We start from the raw sequence: 20,279 nt of genomic DNA, 5'->3' as shown, positions 1-20,279 counted from the left end.
ATAAACTTTACTAGGATGGAATAAACTTTGGAATAAACTTTACCAGGAGTGCTCAGCACTTCTCATCCCTCCCTCCTCCGCACCCCCCTTCTTCTTCTTTTAAACATAACTAGATCTCAACACTAAGTTTCTTTCTCAGAATACTCTGGGACACATATTTTCAGACTATCGTTTAGAATTCCATTTCTTACAAGGGTTCTATAAAATAGTCTTTGTTAGGTAATGAGGTTGTTACTCTGTCCTCCAAAGAGCTTTACCTTATTCTCCACAAATGAGAGAAAAAAAGATTTGTCTCCTTCTTTGTATTAGGTTTCTTGTCCTTACATCACTTCAAGTTCATGTTTACCTTAACATTCCTTTCCTTCCTTACGTTTGACTTTTGTCGATCTCCATTTTTTCTCAACACTATAAAATTTATGGAGCTGTTGGGTGAAGTGCTTCACTTCAAATAGCCTATTTCAGAACCTCGTGGGAATGACAAAAAGAACAAATAGAAGAGGAAAGCAGCTAGAGAGGGTTAAGCGAGTGTGGTCCCCAGGTGAGATATACTTCGCCCCCTTTCTAGACTGGCTGGCGTGGTCTGAGAGCTCAGATGACTCTAGGTCTTCATCTCCACTCCCTCCTCCTCCCTCTGCTTCAATCTTCAAAACCTAAGTCTCATCTCCGAGGGCTGTCACTTTCCTTTGTTTCTTAAAATTCCCTCCATTAGCTGAATTTTCTAGTTTATCTTCTAAATTTCTTTCTGTAGTCTACTTTTTTGGTTAAAGCTTTATTGTGTATTTTGTATTCTCACTTCTTGCTATGAATCTGCTTACTGGGCAGTTCATTGTACACTATATGTGGGGTAAATAGTAGTTATATGGAAAGAGTATTTATAAAGTTCTTTAAGACAGCTCAGTCATATTTATAAAGTTCTTTAAGACAGCTGAAGGGGGCTGATACCAGAATGTACTTTTTTGATGGCCCTCAGGTGTTGCGTTTATTACTGTATTTTCTTCTGTTGTGGAAGTTCCCACGGATATCCTCAAAGTTTGCCTTTACCATTCTGTGTACCTTATTCATTTCCTATTAAACATTTTTTTCTAATTATACAAGTAATACACGTTCAATATGGAACACGGAAAGGTAAAAAAAACAAAACAAAACAGCATAATCTCGCTAGGGGTGAAAACATTTCACACCTTCTTTTTGCATATGCCAATTTCCCTGTGAATCTTAGGCAGCATTTTAAAAAACACCCAAGAGGTCGCTCTAAATCTAAGCGATGTTAAGGATTAGCTGCTATTCAACAAGTTCATACGGAAATCAAAGACTCTTGGAATAAGGAAGCTCGCTTCTAGCAAAGGAACCTGGGCATCCGGGGTTCCCTTAAGGAAGGCAGTTAGCTAGTCCACGAAACAGCTGGTTCTGCAGCCACCCGGGGGCGGAGCGGGCGGAGGCGGAGCTTCGATGATTGGGGTAGGGGGAGAGGAGCTACAGGGCTGCCCCCAATCAGGGCTCTGCTTTGTTTTCACGTACTGACCAATGAGGGAGCGCTGCTGGAGAGCCTGTCTTCAAATCGGAGACGTGCACCCCTATCGCAGCCAATCAGCAGGCGCCTCTTACACAGCGTCCACCGCGTTCTAGCCCCGCGGGCGGAGCGGCCCCGCCCCGCCCCTCCCCTCCGGCCGCGGCCCCGCCCCGCCGCGGGGCTGCGGGGCTGGAGCGGGGGCCGGGCTCCTGGGCTCGTGTGTCCTGCACCCTGCGCCCGCCGCGGCGGTGCCGAGCCCGCAGGCTGCTGATTGTCCTTCGCGGCGGCTGCGGTCGCAGCCTCCTTGCCTCGGCCCGGGCTGCCTGCGCCGGACCGAGCGCGCCTCCCGCGGCCACGGCCGCCCGGAGCAGGTAAGGGGCGCCGGGGCTGCCGCGCCAGTCCAAGCCCGGGCGCGGGGCGGGCTCCCTGGCTCTCCCTCAGCCGCGGCCGGCAAGTCCGCGTCTCTCGGAGCCTCCCGCCCGCCTCGGGGCGCCTCCGCCGGGAGCGCGCGGTCGCTGCACCTGGCGGGGCGCGGGGGCGGGGAGCCCTGCAGGTGGAGGGGAGACGCGGAGTTGAGTCAGTCCGGCTCGCGGCGCAGGGGACCTGCTGATAATGAGCAATAAGCCGAGTGGCTTTTTTTTTTTTTCCTTTTTTTTAAAAGCGGGAAAGGTGTCCGTACTTAGGTGGTGTGAGTTACAGCCTTCGTGGACACGGGCGCTTTGCAGTGCGTTTAGACAGGAACATGATTTACTTATTACTTATTATTTTAAAATTCGAAACAGCCTTTAACGTGAACTTATTGGGGTTTTTTTCTTCCGTGACAAGTAGACCCAGCAGTGTGACTCACCTTTGTCTGGGCTGCAATGCGGGCCGTGCGGTGGGGACGAGGGGAGGAACGTGGATGGCGATGCCGAGCTAGTGTGCAAGAGTCTGGGGGTGGCACCTTGTCTCTCCTCGTGGGTGGGTGTAGACTTGAGATTCGTTTTCTTTTTCTTATTTTTTAAACATTAGCGTTCGAATTAAAAAAAGCCTTTCTAAGCACAGCCTCCGGGCTTTAGGTTTTAGGGATGCACCTGCTACCCACGCAGTAATACTTTGCAGACAAGTCCTAGGCGGTTAACTACAGTGATGTGATTTACCTGTAGTGAAGCACCTTGAATTGCTGTTACCTTTTCTTTGACTTGCGTAATAGCTTTTTCTCATTCCCCATTTGTTCACAAGTGAAATGAAGGTCACGAGTTTTAGCGGAAATGGCACGGTGAGGACTCTTGGAGCAGGGCCTCCCTTCCAGGTGCACTGCATTTGGGTCTTTTAATGGAGAAGCTCACTGCACTGCATCAATATTGGTATCCTCTTACTCTCCAGAAGCAGGTAGTGCACCTCACGCCCATTTTGCAGGTGTGTAAACTCAGAGCCCTAGAGATGAAGGGAATTCTGCCCCAGGTCTGTAGACTCCTGCTATTTTATACCTGTTATGGGTTTAATGCACGATCCAGTAAGGTTCCCACCGTCAAGCAAGCTTCTGCATACCGATTTGATTCCCATGTACACCAGTCAGAGGTGGAGATGGTTATTTCCAAGTAAAATATTCTTAGGCTTTTTTTTTTCCCCCCTCCTAGGTTGCTAAGATAGTTTGAATTTCACCAGAAAGGTGATTTTTTCACACAGGTAAGAAAACCTAGCGGTGCTCTGTGAAAAATCTCTATTTTAAGTTTTGGGAGGTTTTCCATGTTAGAAAATCTTATCTTCTTTGTTTGCATCTCTGGCTTAGCATTGGACTTGAGTACTGCTTTCTGAATTGAACTAGTTAATATTCATAAGGTAAGTAAAACTGAAGCGTAACACATTTTGGTTATGATTTTGTTTCAGGAAGTTTTTACTATAAATTTAGAAGTGTCGAACATGTAAAAATCATCTCTTCCTTGATGAGAGTAACTCAAGGGAGTTTGGGGGTTAACGGCAAGTGGGGTTAGATGGGTAGTTGAGATGGTCCCCTTGAATGATGTGACGGCTTGGGGAACCTAGGGAGTATTGTTTTTATGTTAATTTAGTAGTCCTCAGGAACATAGAAATGTCTTATTTATTACTGAATGGAGCTGTTTAGTCATGAAGCAACATCTTGTTTTCATGGCAGGTGTTCTGCTGGGTGGAACGCGTACATTTTGACATAACTTATCTGTCATGTAAGGCATCCCTTACATAGGGCTTTTCCGTTCGGCTCTGATTCTGTTTACTCATTTTTTGTTTTTGCATTAATGTCTTTACTTAATTTTTACTCCTCTGGTCAAATTAAAATTTCTAGCACCCAAGCAGAACATTCCATAAAGAAACCTTTATCATCTGCTAATTTGTACAGAAAGTGAGATCTCTTCTGATGAGCACCTGTTGCAGTGTGGGAAGTTGGAAAGAGTTTAGGCTGCTTGTAGGGTATTTACCTGTATTCTTAGCTAGGGCCTGTAGCCCCCATGTGATTTTCAGGGTTTCTACCCTTCAAAAAAGATTTAATTAGGACATTACACAGCTTCCACTAGATGGTGCACTGGGTGCTGTTTACTGGAGATTTCAATCAGATGTTTTTTGTTTTTATTAAAAGCATTTCACTGACAAAGATACAAATGTGCTGCAGCTGTCATCACTGACATTCAAACAATTGCAATCAGTGATTTAAGTCAGGTTTATTAAATGAGATTATCTGCAAGGACATGGCAGCTTAATTTAAAGTGAGGAAAGTTGTTAGTAATTTTAGAAACAACAGCTAAAAAACTCTCTGGTTCTTGCTGTGCTCAGGAACCTAGAACAGAGTGTGAATTTATTGGTCCTTATTTATGTACCCTTGAACTGGTTTGTGTTTGATGGTTTGTGTTTTGTTGAAATCTTATGTGAACTCTGATGAGCTGTTTGAGCGTGCTTTATGCTTTGCCTTCCTAGATTACTGATTCTTTGAACGAAGAGGTAGGATAAAGTGGCTATATATAGTAAGATTATTTGATATCTGCTATGAACGAATACTTAAGTTAAACATCTTTTTTTCCAGGCACGTAAAACAGTTTTTATTCCTTGAATGCTCACTTCGTAAATCTTTCTATTCTTTTGGGAAAGCACGGTTGTCAGCTTCACTTAGGAAAGAGCGGGGAGCTTTCTTTCTCCCTTGGGTGGTGGGAGCTTGCTTGTTACTGGCCTGGTTACTGGTTAAATTGCTTGTCACTGACGGTTACAGAAAGGAAATGAGAAAACACAGCCGCGGCTTTGGTAAAATGCCGTGCCATTTTAGGGTTAGAAATGGCAGGGTTAGTGCAGAGTAAGGACTAGTTAGGGTGACTGCATTTTGTGAGATATTTTGCGGAAAACACTGGACTTTTAAAAAGCAGCGCAAGCACTCAGGTGAGAAGGTCTGTAGGCGGTTGGTGTGTGTCTGTATGATCCAGTTCCGCTGAGCTTTGTGTGGGCAGGAGAGCCTTGGTAGTTTGCTTCTTGGAACCAGCTCTGGTTCTCAGGGGAGTTGATGGTGGTTTGGGAGGGGAAAATAAGTAGGTGCCGCTCCTTCCTGGAAGGAAGCTCCTGGCGGGGCTGCCTGCCCTTGGGGAAGCGTGGCCGGGCGGTGGGCTTGTGTAAGCAGCCTGGCGGATGGAAACGCTGCCTGCGTGTGGGCTTCTCAGAGTCAGGGAGCACTGAGTCAGCTTTACAGACGCCCCGTGGTCCAGCCTCGGGCTGCTTAATGCTGCCGGCTTCAAATTTATGTAAAATAAGTAGAATCCTGAACTTGGTAAAATGAATGACTTGTGTTTGCAAGTGAATGGCTTAAGAGAGTTACTGGGCATGTGTTAGGTTCTCGAATTATGGTAGGTGCTTGAACCTACTTACCTCTGATACTCGATCTTCCATTCCCTTTGGAAAAAGGCGTTATTAGAAATAGGAAACCTTGAATACGCATGGAGCTGGGGTGTTCATATTGGGCAGTTGACTTGGGGACAAAAGAAGGCACTGGTCTAAATACTACTTTGAGAAGAGAAGGGTCAGGTAGGGTGCCCTAGAGGGCTGGTCCAGCTAAGGGGCAGGGAAAACTTTAGCACTTATTGCTGTAGTCTGTACAGTAAAAGCCTCTGATTAGCTTTACTCGTGATTAAAAACTTGCTCTTTGCAAGACAGTGCCTCTTTATGTATACTTACAGCAATTTGAATCATGAGAATCAAACATTTCTGAGGGTTGTAAACTTCTTTTTTTGGCGCTTGGAAGTTTGTGGAAATGAGATTGTAAAAGTTTGGAGTGGAGCTAGGGATGAAAAGGATTGTGGAGCCGTGGACCAAGATTTGCCAAGCTTCTGTAGCTGACATTCAAAATATTTTTTTTTTCCTCTTCCTAATATGGCTTGGGATTTAAATTGTGAAGATTCTGTTTGGACCTCTGTGCTCCCTTTCATGTTTGGAATGTAGCTCAGTTCCCAGTAAGGCCCGTCAGAGCTGACTATTTTTTAGACGGTCTAATCAGGGTACAGAGTCCAGGGGGGAGGAGATGCCGTGCTTTGGGTAACGAGGAAATGAATTAATATCATTTAGATCTTTTTAAAATAGGGTCACAATTTCGCATTTTGGAATTTTCAAAATGGTAGTCATTTCACCTTTAACATACATACAGCTGAGTATGAAAACTTTAGGCTGAGGTTCTCAAACTTTATCATCCCTCAGAATCACCTGGAGGGCTTGTTAAAACTCAGGTGGCTGGTTCACTCCCACAGTTTCTGATTCCTCAGGTCTGGGGATGGGCCCTGAGAATATGCATTGCTAATAAGTTCCAGGGTGACGGTTGGCGATGCTTCTGGTCCTGGGAAGACCACTGACAAGATTCCAGGGGGGAATATAAACGTGGTGGTTAAGAACCCAGGCTTTGAATCCCTGCTCCGCCCGTTATTCCTTCTTTGACATCAGGCAACTTTCTTACCTCTGGTTTTTCATTTCTAAAGTGGAAATAATGTACTAGTATGTTGTTGGGAGTATTTATTACGTGACCTCAAATGTGTATAAAAACTCATAGGACATTGCCTGGAGGGTTGCAAGCATGCAATCAATGCTGGCTTTTAATCATAAAAGTCAACTGGACATTGCCTGGAGGGTTGCAAGCGTGCAGTCAATGCTGGCTTTTAATCATAAGAGTCAACGAGTGAATGAAATACCTAGAATCCTGAACCTTGTGAAGTTGAGGTATGTCCCTTAAGGACAGAAACTTTCATCTTTATCCCCATCTCCCTGCCGTGTGCTATGGGAAGGATACATGAGTACTCAGCTTCTATTTAATGAATGAAGGGAAAGTCTGTGGATCCTAACAATTTTCCAGAAACCTTTTTAGAGACATAGAACATTTACATCACTGGTGTCTTTTTCCCCCTCGAAAAAGCTTGAACTCTTTGGTCAAAATATATTGGACGCTAGCTGTAATCACTGTAGTCCGTACTTTATAGAACAGGAATCTTAAAGGGGGTTCCTTGGGGTTCAGTTACCAGGCAGCACCTGGATGTTCTTCAGAACATCTGCAGTCTCCCCTGGAGAACGGTGACCGAGGTGGATGCCCTGGGTGCATTTCCTGGAGGTCTTTCCGAAGCTTGCCGGATGCCTGGTTCACTTTCTTCCCACGGATCTCTGAGAGCTTTCTTCTCTCTGGCGATCCCCTGGATAGTAGCCCCTCCCTTCCCATCACTTCCTGTCACAGTCACCCATTTTATTTCCATTGTAGCAGTTATCACACGCTTAACCATAGCTTTATCTGTTTCCTCTTTATTGTTTCCTTCACTGGAATGTCAACCCTGAGGGCAGGGACCTGATCTTCCTTACTGTGTCCCCAGCACGGGCGGGCGCAGTGCCTGGTGAACAGGGACCTGCCGGTTCAGTGAAGGGGCGTGTGAGATGGGGACCCCTCTCCCAGATCAGGTGTGCAGACCTGAGTTAGTGGTCCTCTGTCACTGCTGGTCCTTACAGAGCCTCTCGTGACTGCGTTTCCCCCTTTTCTCCTCACAGCACCCTCTCTCAGGCATAGATGTAATTTCCTTGAGTCCTGCCAGGTTATTAGCTGGGCTGGCTGGGCTCGGTTACACTCCCAGCATTCTTGCTGGCACTTGATAATTTCTGACCTTATAATTTTTTTCTAACCTGATGCCACAGATGGAGCGTCTGGGCACATATGTTACTGTTCTTATTTGCAATTCTCTGATTACTAATGCAGTTAAGTATCTTATCAGATGCTTATTAAGTGTGTGAGTTTCCCTTTCTGTGAACTGGCACTGACATATTTATCTGTGTTTAATTTTCTTGCAGGGGGAGCAATCTGTGCTATTTTAACGGCTAGCTTGTCTTTTGGGTGTTCCATGAAGATGATGATTTCATCTTTACATAATGGCCATTTGTCACTTCCTTCCAGTTCTTGCTCTCTGTGTGTTCTTGCCTCACTGTGTTTGTCTAGACTTGCGCTGATGTGTTGAAGATTAGCAGAGATAGTGGCCGCTTGATCACTTTAATACCCTAAAGGGAATTCATGCTTAGTTTTGCCTTTAATTGGGAGATTTCATTTTTTAAAATTGTATTTGATTTCATTTTTTAAAAATTCGTTGTGACTTCACTGTCGTTTGAAAAGCTGGAGAAGTAAAAGCAGAGAACTCTCTTCCTTATCTCCGTAAGGAAACTGACCTAGATGGTATTTAGCTCTTAACCCTGAGAAGTTACAGTTGTCTGTTCTGAGGTTTTTAAATTAAATATTTGAATTATTTTCATCAGGCTTTTCCAAAGTAAGTTGTATGTGATGACCCTGGTTAGTTGAAAGCCATCGTGGGTTTGGAAAAACAAGGCAGAAGTCATTATGCGTCTTATACTGTGAATTTTAAAAACTTTATTCCAGTGTAAGATATACCTAGAAAAATGTGTACACCGTATACCTAGAAATATATAATGCATCTGTCCTAAGTGTGCGGCTCACTGAATTTTCACAGAGCAAACACTTGTGTAAGCAGCATTCAGGTGAAGAAACAGAACATTGCAGGACCCCGGAGGCCATCCTCCTACTCATTTTCCTGATCCTGACTTGTAACTGGGGAGTAGTTTGGGTTCCCTGTCACCCGGCTCCTGCTGGGCTCCCATCTTTGTTCGAAGGAGAAATCAAAGTCACGTCTGAGAGCTTTGAAGAAGCATGACCTCGACTCCAGTTCTCACAGCTGTTGTTTTCTAACCTTTGGTCACAGTACCACTTCATACTCTTAAAAATTATTAAGGATGTTTTGTCTGTGTGGGTTGTATCTGTTAATATTTACTGGGTTAGAACTTCAAACAGGAAATTTTATTTATAAATTCATTAAAAATAATAACCCCATTATATGTTAACATAAATAACTTCTTTATGAAAAATAACTTTATTAAAATAATTGAGAAGTGTGACATCGTTTTACATTTTTGCAGCTCCTTTTAACGTCTGGCTTAGTAAAGACAGCTGCATTTTCATATCTGTTTCTGTATTCAGTCTGTTGTGATTTATTGTTTGGCTGAAATATATGAAGATAATCCCACCTTATACAGACCTGCAGTTGGAAAAGAGAGGACTATTTTTGTATTCTTTTTAGGTAATCTTTCTTTGATCCTACACTAAAACTCTGTAAGTGGTAGTTCCTTAAAGTTGGGTTGCAGAGTAGAAGCTGAACCCCAATCAATAAAGTTTTCTCGCTCTGTTACATTTAAATCTATCGGTCTTTCTTGTACTTTGAATCTTTTTACCCATACATGATTGAGGAAATGTTCATTCATGGAATTACATAAATCTGCCAAATATTGGCATGTGTTATGATACCATTTGAAAAAAAAACAACAGCAACCATTTGTAGGATCACCAGTGAGCCCATCAGAAGAATCTGTGAGTACGGAGAAAGCTTTCATGAAAGTTCCTGGCGGCAGGTATAATTTTTCCAAAAACTGAATTTCTCCTTGAAAGCTTGAGTTTCATTATTGGCAACAAACATTTCAGGTGTTTTCCTTGAAGCGTCTGGCTCACTGGGTTCTGTTTTGAGAAAATGTTTACCAGATGCCCAGCTTTGTCTTCCAGTTATTTATATAAGAATACTACTCTCTGGGGAATAAAAAAAGCTGCTAGTTCAGCTTACACATAGAGCAACTGGCACAATTTCTTTTCCTCGAGATGACCGTCATTCTGCAGCGGACAGCTCAGGTTCTTATGTGCACTTCCTATTTTGTCACACAGAATATTAAAAAGACATGCATTCAGGGGTCAGGATTTCACCCAGTTGTTAGTTTTCACCGTTTCTTCAAGGATATTCTTAGGTGAAATGGTGCTTTTTTCCCCCTGAGTTCCTCTTGGTGAGGACTGCAGTGTTGACCTGCACAGTTGGTGCCCCTGCCCTGCTTGGTGCTAAGGTGCCAGCGATTTTCCATGCCCTGGCTTGAGTATCATCAGTGCAAATGTCAGTGTAGTGAAAAGCACAACCTCTCAGCTTTGTTACACAAATAGTTTTTATGTCCTGAAAGGTTCTTGAGAAGTCCCAGGATTTCCTGGACCCTGAGAGCAAAGAGCTGGCACCTGGCATCTCCTCCAGTGCAGCCGAGGCCCGGCCCCTCGTTCTGATGTCTCCCTGACGGTGCTGAACCAGACCCAGCTTCTTTGCCTACTTACTCCTGAAGCGATCTTCTTAGAAGCAGGGCCTTGCCACTTCTTGGCTCAGCTCGGCTATACTTTTCCCAGTGAACGAAAATTTAGTAACACTAGGAAAGCAAGTATTTCTGAGATCAGCAACTCTAGACGTATACGAAGCTGTGCATTTTGCTGTCTTAACGCAGTAAACACACCCACAAACATGCCATTACTTGGTTGATTTTTCTCATCTTTTTAGATGGAGATGATCACAAAGAGACCTGGAAGAAATGTCCTGTGCGTGTATCAAAAAATATTTGCTTGGTAACATCATAATTAAGAATTAGAACAGGTAGTAACCTGTTGTGATGCTCTCAATTTAATGTGTGGTTTAACCTGTTCTTCTGTACTTTTATTTCCTGTAAATGCTAATCTGATCTTGATTTGGTACCGTTTCTATTTTTTTTGCCAAAATTGCTTCACAGGTGGTTGAGTGTACTGGTAGCTGGATTCGGGCAGTGTTGGTTGTCTCTGTGATGTTCACGGTGATTGCTAATCATGGCCTAGATCCATTATTTTAGTAAAAGGGGTTTTCAAAACTGTGATATTTACATTCTGTCTTCCTTTTTAATTTATTAAGATATTTTAATAAAGGGAAAGTATATTATTTGAGATGTAGTTAGTAGAGAAATGGCAGCTTAAATGTTCGATTAGAAAAAATTAGTTTTCAGGTATGCTCAGGATAAAGAAATTGGTCTGTCATTTTTCTTTGGAACACCAAGCTAAATTGCACTGGTTTGTAGAAGTAAGTAAATCCAAAGGAAACTATCAACAGAAAAGTCCTTTTGTTGTATTCTTAAAGTAGCTTAACTCATTTGAAATAAACTATAATAGTAGACACATCTTGGTGCTGTTAAAGGAACTGGAATTTTTTTGAGTTAAACCAAGATTTTTCTTGCCTCTAGAATAATGTACTCATTGCATGTAATTATCCTTTTACGTATCTTACATTGTGTTCTGAGAGCAGACTTGAAAGTGTATAAGGCATCCCGCCTTGAAGGTGCTGCTGGTGCAGTAAAATAGGTGAAAAGTTGACCGTTTATATACATTTGTCACTGGCATTCTGTGGGTTACAGTATTTCCCCCTTAAAAATCTATAATGCTGAGAAATGGATGATAGAAGATAAAGTTTTCTTTGGAAAAACCAAAGCAGTAGGTAAAACTGATTATCTGAGGAGCAAGTTAAAGGGAACTAGAGTATCTGTTGGATTCGGGTGAGAGAAAAAGGAGAGGCAGATGCCTCCAGTCCTGACCTGCAGGCTTTCACCCAGATTCCTGCGGGTGCCGACTGTGGCTTGGAACAGGTCCTTCTCCTTCAGGTCAGGCTGGTTCTTAGCTGCTCTTTCCTCCCTGCATTCCTTCTCATCATTTGAGTGATTGCTGAATGCACGCTGCTTAGTACCTAGATGACAAAAGGTTATATAAATATTTGTACGTTTGTGAAACCTCCCTGGGCACTGATTCACACCCATGATCAGCAGTGGGATGTTCTTCATTCACTGGTTCATCCTCTCGTGTGTGTTTCAGATTGGTATCCTCAGCAAAGTGCTTTATTGCATTACTGAGGCACATAGTTTCGGGACTAAGATTTGTCAACTTGTTTTCAGTGCAGTGTCTTATTACACTTTGTAGACGACAACCAAAGTGATTTTGATTTGGCTTCTGGTGTCCTCCGTGTTTCTGATCTCCAGAGGACTCCAGAACTGGGTGATTAAATATACTCTTTTGCATTTGGAGCCTAAGATATCCCTCAGGGACAGACTGTGACTGGTAAGGCGGGACTGCTTATCAGAATAGACAGTTTCCTGTCTGAGAATAGTTGTGGACTTAATAAAAGCTTTGGAATGCTTTAGCAGACTGGGACAGGCTTGGAGTTTACAAATAATCTCTGCCATTTGTCGGTCCCTTGCTGTAAGCCAGGCAGTGCTGAGCTAGCTCTCCTTGGATATTTATGCCTTATTCTTACAGCAGCCCTTTAAGTTATTGTCATTTTTATTTTGCAAATGGGAAAAAACCAAGTCACGGAGAAGTTAAATAATTTGCCCTGAGTCGTATGACTGGGAAGTGGTAAAAGCTTGGATTCAAACCCGCGTCACCTGTTGTTCTAAACAGCAGAGACCAGATAGTGTGAGAGTATCATGTGATCTGAACTCGTACCGGCATTTTTCTCTCCTTTGTACATCTTCAGGCTTTCTTTCTCTGGCTCCTCATCTTAATCTGGACAAGCACAAGTCTAACACTTTCCACCAAAGCGCACCCCTCAGTGACAGAAGTTTGCCGGGGAGAAGTCTGAGGGCTCTTCAAAGAGTAGCCCACCACAAGCATAAAATTGTTCTGAAGTTTATGTTGGATCTGATAGGTTAAACGTCACTTGCCACCCTGTAAAATGGACATTCCGGGAAGATGTGTCATTTTTATGCCCACCCTTCATCCTCCACAAGAGACCTCAGTTTGAGAGCTAGTCTGTGGGACCTTGTGGAGATGCCCTGGCCAGATGTGGGCTCTGGGTAATTCTCTCTGTTGGCGTGGTGAGGTCGGGAGGGCCCCGACGCGGTGCGGGGGGACACTGGTGAGGGGACGACTGGGGGGTCAGCCGCGGCAGGGCTGGGCTGGATGCGGATTCGGGCGGAGACTGAGTGAGCCGATGGCCGGGTGGGGCGCTGAGTTCTCCTGCTTCTCAGATGGTGTCATCTCTTCTCTGTTCCTGCTGCTGGCTCTTCTTCTTGCTCCTGTTCCTCAGTTGTGGGAGTGGCTTCAGTCCTCGATCTGTCTTCAGACCCCGCCCCCGTACGCGCACACGTACACACATACACACACACACAGCGTGGCTTTGCCCATCGTCTGGGTTCCGGCCGTGCTTTCTGTGTGAGCGACTCCAAACTGCCGGGGTTCCAGCGAGCTCGGGTCCACTGAGCCCACCGGAGCCTCCTTTGCGGGGAGTCGGTTTGCAGCTGCTTCGTGGCATCCCCTGGATGTTTGAACGTCTCAGAGTTAGCGTTGATTTCAGTTGCTCTTCCCTCTGAAACCGACTGTGACATTTTCAGGCCGTCTACAAATGGGCAGGAAGAGAGCATTTGCATGTCCACTGTGGGTTCCCCTCAGATCCCTGTTTAATCAGCCAAGGGGGCAGAACTCACTGGAAGGTTGAGCCGAGGCAGCATGAGCTGGAATTCCTTTCTCTGACCTGTGGTTCCCAGTGAAGCGCGCGTCTGCCCGCGACAACGTCAGGGCTTACGACGCATTTCCAGCAGATCTGCGGGGACAATCGAGTACTTACTTTTACGAGAATGTGCATAAACACTGGGTTCTACGATTTTTTAAACTAAACGTAGCTTCTTCAAGGCCAGAAGCCTCCTCGTGAGGCTGCCGGGCTGATGTTCTGGATGGTGAATGTACCTCCAGCCTCCTGTGTCCTGGAGAGTCTGTTTCTCCAACTCGCTTCCTAGTTTAGTTGATATTTATTGTCCTGGTCACTGAAAACCTTAAGGCCATATACATATATCTTAATGGTTAAGGATGTAGACTGTAAAACAGAAACATTTTTTTTGTAGACCACTTGGTTGAGGTGTGACTGACACACAGAAAGCTGAACATACTGGATGTCTGCAATTTAATGAGTGTACATTTCGAGAGAAGTGCACATCTGAGGAATCATTGGTGAACTCTGTCATGACCTATCCATCACCTCCAAAAGCTTCTTCCTGCCCTCTGTATTATTATTTTGTGGTGAGAATATTGACAAAAGATCTGCCCTCTGAGCAGATTAAGAATACCTTGTGGGGCTTCCCTGGTGGCGCAGTGGTTGGGAGTCCGCCTGCCGATGCAGGGGACACAGGTTCGTGCCCCAGTCTGGGAAGATCCCACATGCCGTGCAGTGGCTAGGCCCGTGAGCCATGGCCGCTGAGCCTGTGCATCCGGAGCCTGTGCTCCGCAACGGGAGAGGCCACAACAGTGAGAGGCCTGTGTACTGCAAAAAAAAAAAAAAAAAGAATACCTTGTGGTGCTGTATCTGTAGGCGCTGTGATGTGCAAAGCTCTGGGACTTTCATCTCGTACAACTGAAACTCTGTACGCTTTGTCTCATGCCTCCCGCGTCGCCCTGCCCCCAGCCCCTGGAGCCCCCGTCCCACTCTTTGCCCTGTGAGTCTCACTATTTAGATTGATCACAGAAGCAGTGCCATGGAGCATCTCTGCCTGTGACTGGCCTGTTTCACGTACCACAAGATCCTCCAGGTTCATCCACATCGTCAAGTGGCCAGATTTCCTTCTTCTTTAAGGCTGAATAATATTCTAAACATTTTTGGATTCAAATTCCAGCTCTGCTCGTTGCTGGTCTTATGAGCGAAGGCACGTTATTGACTCGAAGCCTCCGTTTTCTTATCTGAAGCCGGCTGGCGGCAGTGCCTGCCTCAAGCGAGGGTGGCGAAAGCCCTTGGTGTCGCGTCTGGCACCAGTCGAAAGTCCACAAGCGGCAGTTGCTATTCCTTGTTAATCAACGGTGTGGTTGGAGACCCTGCAGGGCCGGTTTCCCGTCTCTGCCGTCCGTCAGCGAGCAGATGCCCTCACGTCTTCCTTCCCGGTGTTTCGTGGCACCGTTGCTGCCGCCGCCGCCTCGGAGGGCTCGTCCGCCTGGTGTCCCGTGCGGGCGGCTGTGACGGCTCGCCCTGCCCTTCACGGTCTCCCCACGTTCCGAGCTGCGGCGCCCGCACGGTCTGCCGTCCATCCTTTGGCTCTCCCACACTGGGACTTTCAAAGCCTGTCATATGTAGACCCACGTGTTATTCTTTCTTACCCGCCCCCTACTCTGGTCACACGTAGGACCATGTCCCGGGACGTGCATCGTCCTCTGTGCTGTCTGTGCTGACATCCTGGATTTGCTGCAAGTGCCCCCCGTCTGTCACGGACAATCGTGACCTTGCTTTGTGCAGGGCTCCCGGGTCGGAGGTTCTCAGGCCTCGGGCCTCAGCCCCCGTCTTGGCTGGGCCCTGGCCTGCCTTTAGAGGTCCAGAGTCTAAGAAGCTTCATTACTCTGTTGCTGTTATTAATCTAGAGGCCAGAGCACTAGATACCCCACCTGCCTCCTTTATGCCTAAGCCCTGTTAAAAGGAATTTCGCTCCCGGAGACGTGAGCTGCAGCATCACTGTATTGCCTCTTTATGTCTTAGTCTTCCTAAAACTCAAAAGTGTTGAGTGGGTGCACAGTAGTGTTTCCTTTTGATGTATTTTTGTTCTCTTAGTTTAAGGGATCTTGGCAGTGGCTAAACTGAATCTCTTGTTGGTTAAAAAAAAAAAAGTGGGGGGAATTGTAAGATGCACCAGTTCATCTGTTCCTTGTTGTCTGGAATCCCTGCTGACCTGGACGCAGCCGTGCCAGCCCCTGTTGTGTTCTGGGCGCAGTGGGGAAGCCGGGGCTCCCGGGCCTTTGTCCATTCAGGTGGCCTGACCTGCACCACATCCTACGTCATGATAGTCTTACGGGATTGTTTTGCTACGGGTAGGATTGAATTTCCTTGGCTTTGATGGGGAAGGCATTTTAAGATTAAGAGACTGAAAGGAGGCAATGTGTCCTTGAGGGCGGGGCTTCGCCCTCGTCTTGCTTCGCTGCTGCCATTGGGGTTGAGGGAGGGCGGAGCGAATGCATGGCTCTCCTCTGGAATGCGCTGTGTTGTCTCATAGTGAGCAAATGAGGACGCTGCTCCAGAGGTTTGCCCCTGTGCTGCCAGGCACCTGGCGGGGCCTTGGAGGAAGGAGGAGGACGGGGGAGGGAGGGGGGAGGGTGGGGAGGGCATTTATCCAGAGTTGTCTCCAGCAGCCTCTTCTTCCTTCTGGAATCTTCCTCTCAGCTCCCCGAGGAGACACGGAGGCCAGTGCTCTTTCCTAGCTGTCGCCGCTGAGGACTCAGCCGTGATTAAGGCCCACCAGATAGAGGAATTTCAGGGTACCGAGCCCAGGGTTCAGACCTGCTAATTAGTCCCTTGTGTTTCAAGAAATACGTCCCAAATAGAAGCTGGCTGCTTGGTGAAGTGAGTTTCACCCAGTGGAGCTGGGTCATCCAGGCAAGACAGGTCAGACGTGCTCTGTGTGGTATTTTCATTAGGTGAGAGGTTGGATCCTTTTTTTCTTTGGAATAATTTGGGTAAAATTTCAGAAATACTGAATGGCGAAGAGACCAGGTAAATACCATAAGACCTTCACCCCAGATTAACAGATGTTAACATTTTGGCATATTTGTTTCAGATTTGTTTTAAATGAAAGAAAGGAAACAGTGTAGATAAAGTTGAAGCATAATTTGTTGCCCTTCCCGGTTCTCTTGCCTTTTCTTCCCCACAAGCAATTGCTAATATGAATTTGTATCCTTCCATCTTTTTCTAAATGTGCTTTTACATATGGATGTTTCTATCCTTTTAAGGGCGTATACGGTGTTAAAATGATCATCAGCAGAAAAGACATACTGCATGTTTTGTTCTGTTACTTGTTTTTAAAAAATTGTCTGTTTTGAGAGTAGCAAGCGTGGAGACACGGAGATCAGATGACATTTTCAATTCTAATTTTTTGTATTGTCTGCAGATGTCTTCTGTTTGTACCTAAAATTGCTAATGGAAATCCATCATGGGTTCCCTGATATTTAATAGAAATCCTTATTTGTTTGTAATGCCTTAAATTGATTAGAATTTTAAAAAATTGCTACCATTAGTAAGTTGAAAGCCTAATTTGTGGCTAAAATTTCCACATGTACTTCAGCAGATGGTCTCAATATTCTGTGTTTCAAAAAGATGCTGCAAAGATACTGCACTGGGTGTGGAATCGTTCGTAGGGGATGAGTGGGTGGCTGGGAGTTTTGTCTTGAGCTGACACATGTAGAACCGCTGTTGCTAGGGCCGCTTAGGGAAGGTGGGATTGTGTGGGGAAGTGTGTTATTAAATGTTTTTTCCCTTTTTTTGGCTAACAGTTGTTAGTTTTTTTAATATTAGAACATGTCTCCTTTGGTTTAAGAAGTATACCTAAATATAACATTAGTACTTATAATATGAATCTCGCCTGTTCTTCTCAAGAAGCTCCGATGTCACTGTCCCCACTGTCTGGTGGACGTCGCACGTGAATCGCTCATCTTGACCTCATGCAAAGACTGAAGTGGAAAAGCAGGTCCACTTTTAAATGTACCCAATTCCTGTTTATGGCATCACTATCCTTTTCATATCTAAGATTAGGAACTGTAGAGTCATCTTCGAATTCCAACGTCTCTTTATTTTTCATTTTTAGATCCGCTTTCCCCTCCCCCTCCCCCCGACATTCTACTGCACTGATCTCTTATGTTCTAATGGCATTGCTGTCCTTCTGGTCTAAGTCTGCTCGCCTCTGACTTAGCTCACTGCGGCTGCTGCTTTGCTCAATATGCAGCCTTCGGTGTCCCCTGTACCCAGTTCTCAGATTTAAAAGCACTGCCCACATTACACTGTTTTCAAGGAGGACTTCTCCCCTGTGGACCCTTACGGGCTCTGAAGTTGCTATGATCAAGCCCCAGTTCTATCACTTACCAACCATATGACCTTGAATATGTTGTCAATATTCTGAGACTCAGTTTCCTCATGTGTAAATTGAGGCAGTAACAATAGTGTTTAGGGTAGAGGGCTGTCAAGGGCTTGAAGTCAGAGAACACACTTGGAAGTACGGTAGCTGGCACGGTCCAGTGTTCGAGCACTTATTCCCAATCAGATCAAGTTTTTAATCCCTTTACCCAGATTTCATTGTTTTTCATATTGTGCTGCTCTCTAAGTATCCAGCTTTAACCTTCTAAAACTATAAACTGGTTGTGTGATCGGTTCAGTCTCGTTGAACTTTAACCCCTTTCCTTCCAACCAGACCTTTGCATGCGTGTAAACCTGGGATCCTGTAAATACACCCGCAGGACTGGGTACCTCAGTGTTTTCCACCTGTAATGTCTTTCTTTTTGTTTATATTCTGTCCATCCTTTAATAATCGAACTCAAAGACCCTCTTTTGTTTTTATTTTCCCCTTTTTTTTTTAACACTAGCTTACAGCAATGGATTATTTTGTTTATCTTTATATAATACCTTCTTGTTAGTTTAGTACCTTTATGCAGAAGCTATTTCCCTGTCTCGGTTGTAAGTCCCTTCTGGGCTGGGCCCCTATTTTGAACTAGTCTTGCAGCCTAACCATTGCTGAGTACTTGATAACGTCTTGACGACGCTTGCTACTTGGTAACATTCATGCTCGGGGTAAAAATCGTGGCACTCTTTTTGGCCAGGACTGCTTCACACGTGAATGAGTGTTGATATGTGTGGACTCAGCAGAGCTGTGCTGCAGGAGTATGGTGGCGTGTATGATGGACGGGGTTTCTGCTCTTGTTTGAAGGGAAGGCTGCCGTCAGACACGAGCTGGGCGGAAAGTGAGCTCAGCAGGGCACAGGAGGTACAGGTCGTAGCTGGAGCAGAGGCAGCGGAACTAGTCCAGGGCTCACCCTGCGGAAGTGGTGGTTGGACAGAGGCTGAGCGCGGCCGCCTGCAGGACCTGGAACCGTGTTTCGGGCAGAGGGGACGGTGTACGCGGGAAAGGGGAGCCGAGACGGAGCTTGGCGCCGTGTAGACTAGACGTGCTGAAGACTGGAGCTCTGCTTTGTTGTTTTCTAAATCGTTTTTATGGAAGTCTAGTTGATGTACAGTGTTGTGTGAGTTTCTGCTGTAGAGCAAAGTGACCCGGTTACACACACACACATATATATATTTACACACACATTCTTTTTCATATTGTTTTCCAGTACCGTTTATCACAGGATACTGAGTATAGTTCCCTGTGCCCTACCGTAGGACCCTGCTGTTTATCCGAGACTGGAGCTCTGAACGTGAAGGGGCGCGCGGTCCCAGGCGAGCTGGCCAGGTAGGGAGGAGGGGCCCCGTTGTCCATGGTCCTCTCAAGCCACATTCTGGATTTTTAGATTAGATTCTAAGAGCCAGTTTTCAGGTAGGGAGGGAGTTAATGAGTTTTTAGGACAGATGTGTGTGGGTGTGTACGTGCGCGCACATACTTTTTGTTCAGCGATCGCCCCTTAGTTGCCCGTAGCCAGTGCGTTGCTGGGGGGCAGCTGTAGGTCCAAAGTGAGGCCGGTTGCAGCGGCGCAGAGCGGGAGGTGGGCTGATCCCAGAGGCATCAGGAAGATGACGGGACGCGCTGATTGGCTCGACGTAGGAGGGCAGGGAGCCACTCTGAGGGTCTGGCATGGGCATCTGCGTGGATGCCAGGGTGCAGGGGTCAGGGCAGGTTTGGGAAGTAGCGGAAAGACGTTCAGTTTTAAACGTGTTGACTCGGAGGGGGCCTCTGCGCGTGAAGCGAGGGCGGCTCTTGGTCACACTCTGGGTCCTGGGCTGGGGGAGGCCGGGGGGAGGACTAGAGATTCCGCTTACAGGTGACAGTTGCAGCCAAACTTGTTATTCTTTAGTGGCAGCGTTTTCAGGTTCAACGATACCTTTTAGGTATGGAACGTAACGATTTTGGCTGACTGTTTCGCAGAGATTTGTTGAGTACCTGTTATTTAAAAGTTACAACGTTAAGCTCTGGGCAGATGCAAAGAAGAAGAATATCCAGTTTTCCTCTTGGGACTTTAATGTCTAAGGATAAACTACCTAAAAATTGAGCAAAGCACAGTGGAACATGATAAGAAAGGCAAATAGCGAGGGTAGCCGTGTTGGCTGATTATTTATGGTGTAGGATTTGAAGGCGTGCAGAAACTGGCAGGGTGTGGTGAGGAAGACGGTTGAGTTTTACAGGAAGGCAGGTCTCTTTCCCTTTTGGAAGCAGGAAGCAGGGACGAGGTTGTCCAGGCAGGCTCTAGGGCAGAGCAGTGACCCTTGGGTCCGTGTGGCGTGGACCCTGCATGAGCACTGGATGGATGCATGGCTGTGATGGTGCTGTAAACCGGTTTTATTACTGGTTGTAGAGCTGAAGAGTTCTGGTCCATTGAGAGGCCATTAGAAAACTGGCCTATTTTATGTAACTGTATTATTTTGTTTCCATGGTGTTAATGTTGTGTGAAAGGCTTTTGATTGTTGAAGAGTATGGGGCAGGGCTTAGGGAGCCTTGG

General features: G+C 45.8%; 1 protein-coding gene across 1 annotated transcript in view; it reads left to right on the top strand.

The window, feature by feature from the left end:
* Window positions 1-1,783: 1,783 nt before the first annotated feature.
* Window positions 1,784-20,279, top strand: part of MPP7 (MAGUK p55 scaffold protein 7) — a gene marked incomplete at its 3' end in the record, with an annotated part of 263,678 nt that continues 245,182 nt past the window's right edge. The window contains exon 1 of the mRNA XM_079701252.1: window positions 1,784-1,881. The remainder of the gene's footprint in view (window positions 1,882-20,279) is intronic.

The sequence above is a fragment of the Hyperoodon ampullatus genome, assembly GCF_949752795.1.
Source record: "Hyperoodon ampullatus genome assembly, chromosome: 3".
Lineage (NCBI taxonomy): Eukaryota > Metazoa > Chordata > Mammalia > Artiodactyla > Ziphiidae > Hyperoodon > Hyperoodon ampullatus.
The sequence above is the reverse complement of the archived record's forward strand: the minus strand, read 5'-3'. Positions and strand labels throughout refer to the sequence as shown.